Raw genomic sequence first — 9,102 nt, forward strand, 5'->3', positions numbered from 1 at the left:
TATTTTCAGAAAAACCATTCCAGTTCATACGATACCCAACATACATACATACATACATATGGTCAGTGTCGTTACATTAGTTTGCAACTACACTAGGTCACCTCGTCTCACAGCGAATACATTGCTATATACGCAACTACGCTTCAACGATCAAGGCCCAATGGTGAATCCATTCCATCATACGCAACTACACAAGGTCACCTAGTCTCACAGCGATTACATTGTCATATGCAACTACGAAGATCTACGACTCAGGCCCAATAGTGAATCCATTGCTACATACGCAACTACACAAAGGTCACCTAATCTCACCATGATTACATTGCCATATACACAACTACGCTGTGACGACCTAGGCCCACTGTGAATCCATTGCAACATACGATGTAGCATATAGCTCACACCACTTCGGTGACCAACCGGAATTAGACTAGTGATATTTCACACCCTCGGATATAGAGCCAGTCACTCTTGGCATACGGTAATTAGCCACCCCTAGCTGATTTCACAAAACCTGGAATCATTTTGGAACTCACGTCCCTATACATTTCAGCGTATGGTAATTAGCCGCCACATAACTGTTTTACAAATACTCGGAACAAATACATACATTCATACATACCACACTTATTTGGTTTATGGAAAATCATATTAATTACAATTTCAAGTATACAGTTTATGCAAATATGGATTACGGTCACCTCAATAATACAGTTTTAATGCAAACAATAGTTTTCCAAACAAAATAGAGATGATACCCGAAATTCCTAATTTTCCTGAAAAACTGCAACCCAAAAATCCCGTATTTTTACCCAATAAGTTTCCTCAAATAAGTAGTCATAACATACATATGATCGTAGCCTATAAGTTTACCGATCCTAATTTTGAAAATGGACTAATATGAATAGAATCCCCTTACCTTAACCCAAATTCCAACTATGAACTTTACGGTCCTCAAAACTACGAATCGAGACTCCAAAACCTACAAACCATAGTACAAAACATACTTACAATCCGTACTACTACACATATACTGAATCAGAAATGAAAATCGAGCCTTACCTTGATTTTGGCCCAAAACCCAAAATCGCTCCAAACGAGATTCTAATCCGCTAGAAACGTAGAGAATCCTTCACTGATCCTCATAGTAACTTTGGATTTGTGAATCCGGTGACAAACAGCGAAGGAATCTAAGAGAGAGAGAGAGAGAGAGAGAGAGAGAGCTTTTGGGAAAACTTAGCCCCAAAGATCTTTTATAAGCCTTTGACCCGTGGGGCTTCGTCGACGAAAAGGTATCCTCGTCGACGAGGTCTTCAGGGATTTCGTCGACGAGGCAGCGATTTCATCGACGAACCCTGATATTTAAATTTTCCTGGACCCCTCGACTTTTTCTTGTCGACGAGGCTTTGAATTTCGTCGACGAGAAAAAAAGGCTTCGTCGACGAACCTGCTCTTTTACCAAAATTCCCTCTCTTTACATATATAAACTCCATTATCATGGTTCGGGTTCTTACACATGGAAAGTCGCAAGCATCATAGAGATTCAAGTGTAATTTACCAAAAGAAGATAAAACAAATAAGAACCACGACATATTCTTAATTTCTTGTTATGAAATGAAAACACAAGTTGCAGCTACATAGAAAGAGCATAACAGAGAGAGACAGAGAGAGAATGAATGCATGGGCAGAAAAAGAAACGGGGCATGGATTCCTAATGATAATATGACACCAAAAATCAGATGGGCATTTCCCATTTCCTGAAAAATAAAAAAGGGAAGCTGAGAGAAAAAGCACTACATATCAGAGAAACATTAGGAAACTGATTGCGTGAGTTTCTTGAGGACCATTCTCCTTAAATCTCGGATGGTCCTACGAGATTTGGCTGCTTGCCATTCAAATCCTGCAGGACCACCCTGCGAGATTATGTAAGCATTAAAATGGAAATTTTTTTTCCAATTAAAGTATTATTTAATATTTTATTAAATAATAAAATTAAAATGGGAAAAAACTCCACATATTGCAATACTTCCAAGACTCATATATTCTTTAATGCAAAATTATTTTTGAGCAAGAATCCTAATTCCCCTAAACTTTATTTGAAAAACTACTTTTTGGGAAAACTCTTAACATATTGAAAAGAGTACCTTGAGCATATTCTTATTTTAATATCTTTGCTTGGAAGGTTTCTTACTCTTGTTAGTAATAAAATCATTTTTCACACTCGGTCTTAATGAGAAATATTTTTTTGGGTGAAAAATACACATTCTCACATTGAGCTTATTTGCATATCATATGTGAGTGTATTTGTGCTTATTGTTGTACACATCTGCTTGTAGTAGAAATATTTCCTTGTACACAAAAATTGTAAGAACTCGATCTGTGTTGTACAGGTTAATTATTTAAGAGAGGTATAAAAAGGGAATTCTATAGACTTCGTCGACGAGTCCATAATTCGTCGACGAAGGCAAAAGGTTTCTCGTCAACGAAATTCAAAGGTTTGTCGACGAGGAAAAGCCGAGAGGTCCAAGAAAATTTAAATATCAGGGTTCTTCGATGAAATCGCTGCCTCTTCGATGAAATCTCTGAAGACTTCGTCGACAAGGACACCAATTCGTCGACGAAGGCTCTCGGGTCAAAGGTCTTTATAAGGATATTTTGGCTTGCTTCATTGCTAAGTTTTGGAAAAGCTCTCTCTCTCTCTCTCTCTCTCTCTCTCTAGGATTTGAAGCTCTCTCTCTCCCTCCTCGATTGCTTCACTATTTTTCATCGGAATCTTAAAGCCAAAGTTACTGCGAGGATCAGTGAAGGATTCTCTACGTTTCTAGCGGATCGGAAGTTCGTTTCGAGCGTTTTCGGGTTTCGGGCTAAAATCGAGGTAAGGCTCGGTTTTCATTTATGATTCAGTATATGTGTAGTAGTATGGATTGAAAGCATGTACTGTACTGTGGTTTGTAGGTTTTGAAGTCTTATTTCGTAGTTTTGAGGGTCGTAGAGTTTGTAGTTGGAATTCGGGTTAAGGTAAGGGGATTCTGTTTATATTAGTTCATTTCGAAATCAGGATCGGTAAGCTTGTAAGCTACAATCGTATGTATGTTTTGACTACTTATTTGGGGAAATCTATTAGGTAAAAATGTGGGATTTTTGGGTTACAATTTTTTGGGAAAATTGGGAATTTTGGGCATCATCTCTATTTTGTTTGGAAATCTGTTGGTTGTGTTAAAACTTTATTATTGAGGTGACCGTAATCCATATTTGCATATATTGTATACTTGAAATTGTAAATGATATGATTTGTCGTAAACCAAATAAGTGTGGTATGTATGGATGTATGTATTTGTTCCAGGTATTTGTAAAATAGCTATGTGGCGGCTAATTACCGTACGCTGAAATGTATACGGATGTGAGTTCCAAAAATGATTCTAGGTTTTGTGAAATCGGTTAGTGGCGGCTCATTACCGTACATCGAAATAGCTATGTGACGGCTAATTACCGTATGCTGTGCCATGGATCGATTAACTACCGTAGGCAAGAGTGTTCGGCTCTATATCTGAGGGTGTGAAATATCACCAGTCTAATTTCGGTTGGTCACCGAAGTGGTGTGAGCTATATGCTACATCGTATGAAGCAATGGATTCACTGTGGGCCTAGGTCGTCGCAGCGTAGTTTTGCATATGGCAATGTAATCAAGGTGAGACTAGGTGACTTTGTGTAGTTGCATATGTAGCAATGGATTCACTATTGGGCTTGAGTCGTAGATCTTCGTAGTTGCATGTGTAGTAATGTAATCGCTATGAGACTAGGTGACCTTGTGTAGTTGCGTATGAGGCAATGGATTCACCATTGGGCCTTGATCATCGCAGCGTAGTTGCGTATGTAGCAATGTAATCACTGTGCGACAAGGTGACCTGGTATAGTTGCGAACTAGTGTGACGACACTGACCGTATGTATGTATGTATGTATGTATGTTGGATATCGTATGAACTGGAATGATTTTGTGAAAATACTGGAACTGTATAAAATTGTACGAATTGTTTCAAACTGTATCGTATGTATAGTGTTATGAAGTATGTCAAATGACACTAGTATGCCACACACTGATATAAACTGTTTTCTTCCTTACTGAGAGGTGTCTTACCTCAAATGTACGTACAATATTTTCAGGGCCTTCAGGTAGCGGTAAGTAGCATCCTAGCATGGGGAAGCAAGGGGTTTCATAGCTACTACTAGTACTTTTTAGGTACGAGTTTTGGTATCCAGGTTGTCGTGATGGTTTTTGTAGACACCTGGAGTATATTTGTATTATGGGAATGTATATCCTAGCTTGTGTAGACTCTCGTATGATACTATTATTGTATAAAAGACCGTATTCCACTACGTATTATGGATGAGTAGGGATGATTGTGTGTATGTATGTGGGCATCCGTTTACCCTACAGGGTCGGACCCCCTTAATGTATTGTATCGTGTATGTTTAAATTGATACAGAGACATGTTAGGTTACTTAAACTCATACCTGGGACCCACCTACGAGTTCGGGGCATGACAGCTTGGTATTAGAGCTAACTAGGTTATTAGGTCTTGTAGACTTGGTTAGGAGTATTGATGTGTACATACCAGAGTATAGGATGTAGGAAATGGGTGGTGTTGGTCGAGGGTTGTTCTGTTACTAGATCGGGATTTATCGGCGGTATTCTAAGTTTTTCCTAGGATGACGATTCCAGTAAAGGCAGGGCAGACCATTGATGGATTTGTGTCGGTGTGACGGGGCAGGCTTTGACCTGTGAGAGTAATAGATGACATGATTAGGTCTATGATTGTGTTAACTGTGTACGATGTAGGAATTCTAACTAATTCCTATTATGTTTTCAAAATGAAGCCCAAGGATAATAACTTGAAAAGTGGCTCCGAGGAGACGGCAAGTGATGAGTCTCCTTCTGTGTCTCGTTGTTTGGCAAGACAGGTGATTCGAGAGATTGGACGGAGTGTTAGGAGATGTGAGAGTTCTCCTACTGATGCGGGGTGTACCATCGAGAGGTTCACACACATGCACCCTCCTATATTTACGGGAGGACCGGATCCGATTGTGGTAGAGGACTGGGTCGAAAAGACCGAGAGGATTTTGGAAGTTCTCCACTGCACGAAGAAGCAGAAGGTTTTTTACACCACCTTCCAGCTGACTAAGGAGGCGGGGCGATGGTGGACGGCAGTGAGCCTGCTGAAGAGGCAGAGGGCTGGTCCATCTAGTATGATGTGGGGCCATTTCAAGGAGGTATTTTTCGAGAGGTACTTTCCTATCTCCACTCGGGATGCGAAGGCCGATGAGTTTTCGGGCCCGAAGCAGGAAACTTTGACGATGCAAAGGTATGCTTTCAGATATATCGAGTTGTCTTGATTTGTACCATACTTGGTTCCGAATGAGCACGAGAAGTCTCGGAGGTTCAAGAGGGGTCTGAGGAAAGACATCTGCCGTCTTGTAGGGATGCTGCAAATCCAGGAGTTCTCTGTCCTGGTGGATAAAGCCACCATAGTTGAGACTGACCTTCGGGGAGATGAGATAGTGCAAGTTCAGGGGAAGAGGCTAGTATCTTCTGGTCCTTAGAGTGGTCCTCAGTAGAGAACGTGGAAGAAGAAGAAGAATTACAACTCTGGTTATCGGCAGAACACCGAGCGGCTGAGTTCTCAGGGGGATCCATCCTTCGTGCCGTGCACCAAGTGCCATAAATGGCATGATGGTGAGTGTCGGCCATTCTAGGGTGTTTGCTACAACTGTGGCAAGTCGGGCCACATGGCGAAGAGTTGCCACGAACCGAGGAAGGATATGCTTGCACAGAGCCAAAATTGTGAGAGTAATCAGATGCCTCGAGACCACGGCTCCGGCGAGAGTATATTCACTTACTCCAGCAGATACGAAACACGCTGAGAATGTGGTGACAGGTACCATGTTATTGCTTTCGAATAGAGCTGTGGTTTTGTTTGATTTGGGGGCATCCCATTTGTTCATATCTGCTAGTTTTGTGAAATTGTGTGGGGTTGAAACCAGCGTGATGAATGAGATGTTATCTATAACTACGCCGACTGGGAGTGTAACGATTTGTAATAAGATGTTAGGAAACTGCCAGTTGTGATTCAGGAGAGACTGCTACCGACGAATCTTGTAGTATACGACATGTCGGGCTTCGACGTCATATTGGGAATGGATTGGTTGTTCTCCAGTTATGCGGTTGTTGATTGTCGTAGAAAGGTAGTAGTGTTCAGACCTCCTGGGAAGCAGGAGTTTGAGTTCGTGGGATCATGTGTGCGTTCGACGCCACAGATTTTATCGGCATTATAGGCGAGGAGGTTACTCTTGGATGGTTGTCAAGGATACCTAACTTTGTGTGAAGGAACCGCCACGGGATGAGTTGAGACTCGAGGATATTCGGGTGGTCAACGAGTTTTCGGATGTGTTTCTTGATGAATTACCCAGTTTACCTCCGGATCGTGAGGTGGAGTTTGCGATAGAATTGCTGTCTGGCAGGGCACCGATCTCTAAAACTTCGTATCGGATGGCTCCAGTAGAACTTCAAGAGTTGAAGGAGCAGTTGCAAGAATTACTAGACCAGGGTTTTATTCGACCGAGTGTTTCACCCTGGGGAGCTCCAATATTATTTGTGAAGAAGAAGGACGGGTCGATGCGTATGTGTATTGACTACCGTGAGATCAATAAAGTGACGGTGAAGAACCATTACCCTTTGCCTCATATAGATGATCTTTTTTACCAATTGGAGGGGACGCATGTCTTTTCAAAGATCAAACTACGGTCAGGATATCATCAGGTGAGGTTAGGTCTGAGGATATAGCTAAAACTGCTTTCCGAACCAGATACGACCACTATGAATTCTTGGTTATGCCATTTGGGTTAACCAATGTGCCAGCAGTGTTCATGGATTTGATGAACCGAGTTTTCCATGAGTACCTAGATCGATTCATAGTGGTATTCATTGACGACATTCTGGTATACTTGAGGAGTACGAAAGAGCATGTAGAACATATGAGGATAGTATTACAAATTCTTTGGGAGAAGAAGTTGTATGCTAAGCTGAAGAAGTGTGAGATCTGGTTGAATCAGGTTGCGTTCTTAGGCCATGTGGTGTCTAGGGGTGGTATCTCCATTGATTCCAGTAAGATTGAGGCTGTGGTTGACTGGGCTAGACCAAAAAGTGTGTAGGAGGTTCGGAGTTTTCTAGGACTGGTGGGTTACTATCGTCGATTCGTGAAGGGTTTCTCGTTGTCTAGACCTCTGACACGATTAACTAAGAAAGGGGTGAAGTTTGATTGGACTAGTGATTGCGAGCAGTGCTTCTCGAGTTGAAGCACCGTCTAGTTATTGCTCCAGTGTTGACCATTCCTTCGGGGGATGGGGACTTTGTGATTTATAGCGACGCGTCTCTGAAAGGTATGGGATGCGTGCTTATGCAACATGGTAAGGTGGTGGCGTACGCTTCTCGGCAACTGAATGAGTATGAGAAGAATTACCCTACGCATGATTTGGAGTTGGCTGCTGTGGTATATGCATTAAAGATCTGGCGACACTATTGTTACGGTGTTCAGTGTGAGATTTTCACTGACCACAAAAGTCTCAAGTACTTTTTCACACAAAAGAAGCTGAATATGAGGCAGAGGCGGTGGCTAGAATTGATCAAGGACTACGATTGCACGATTAGTTATCATCCGGAAAAGGCTAATGTGGTGGCAAATGCGTTGAGTCGGAAGTCAGAGCATGCATCAGTAACTGCAGTTGTAGCTCAGTATCATGTCAAACGAGATCTGGAAAGCCTTGGCGTGGAGTTGGTGTCTAGTGATCATCAGGCTTTTGTTGCTAGCTTGGTGATCCAGCCGACTTTGTTTGATCGTATTAAAGTCGCGCAGGCTAATGATGCAAAGTTAGCTGAGATTGTGGAAAAAGTGCAGCAGGGTTTGGCTGCGGATTTTAATATTTCTAACAGACGTGTGTTGAGATTTGGGACCAGAATATGTGTTTCAAGCAACGATGAGATCAGAAGGACGATTCTGGAAGAAGCGCATCGTTCTTTGTATATGGTATATCCGGGTAGTACGAAGATGTACCGGGATTTGCGTAAGTCCTTCTGGTGGAATGGTATGAAGAGGGATATTGCCTGGTTTGTGGAGCAGTATTTGACATGTCAGCAGGTGAATGCTGAACATCAAAGGCCGGCAGGGCCGTTGCAGCCTTTGCCTATTCCGATATGGAAATGGGAACATATTTTCATGGACTTTGTTACCGGATTGCCGCCAGCGCTTCACGGGCAGAATGCTATTTGGGTGATTGTGGACAGATTGACGCGAAATCTGCTCACTTTGTACCGATGAAGGTTAGCTACCCATTGAGTAGGCTAGCTGATATGTACGTGCATGAGATTGTGAGAATGCACAGAGTACCGGTGTCCATTGTTTTAGATCGGGATCCGAGGTTTACTTCTTGATTTTGGAAGAGCTTGCAGGAAGCATTGGGGATGAAGCTTACATTCAGTATGGCGTTCCACCCCCAAATAGATGGACAGTCGAAAAGGACGATACAAATCTTGGAAGATATGTTACGAGCCTGTGTATTGGACTTCGGTGGTAGTTGGATTCAATTTATGCCACTTGTGGAGTCTGCCTATAACAATAGCTTCCAGGCTAGTATAGGGATGGCACCGTTTGAGGCTTTGTATGGTCAGAGGTGTTGATCTCCTTTGTATTGGGATGAGGTCGGTGAATGTTAGGTTTTAGGACCTGAACTCATGCAGCAGGCGTCTGAGAAGGTAGGTTTGATCCGGGAGAGGATTAGATCAGCTCAGAGTCGGTAGAAGAGTTACGCGGATGTTCGTCGCCGTGAGTTGGACTTCGAGGTGGGGGGTAAGGTATTCCTTAGAATTGCTCTGATGAAGGGAGTGATGAGATTTGGAAGGAAGAGCAAGCTGAGCCCGAAGTATATCGGACCATTCGAGATACTTGAGCGAGTGGGTCTGGTAGCCTACAGAGTTGCATTACCCCCAGCACTCTCGAGGGTCCATGATGTGTTTCACGTATCCATGCTGAGAAGGTACGTATTGGATCCAT

Source organism: Malania oleifera, chromosome 2 (assembly GCF_029873635.1).
Source record: "Malania oleifera isolate guangnan ecotype guangnan chromosome 2, ASM2987363v1, whole genome shotgun sequence".
Lineage (NCBI taxonomy): Eukaryota > Viridiplantae > Streptophyta > Magnoliopsida > Santalales > Ximeniaceae > Malania > Malania oleifera.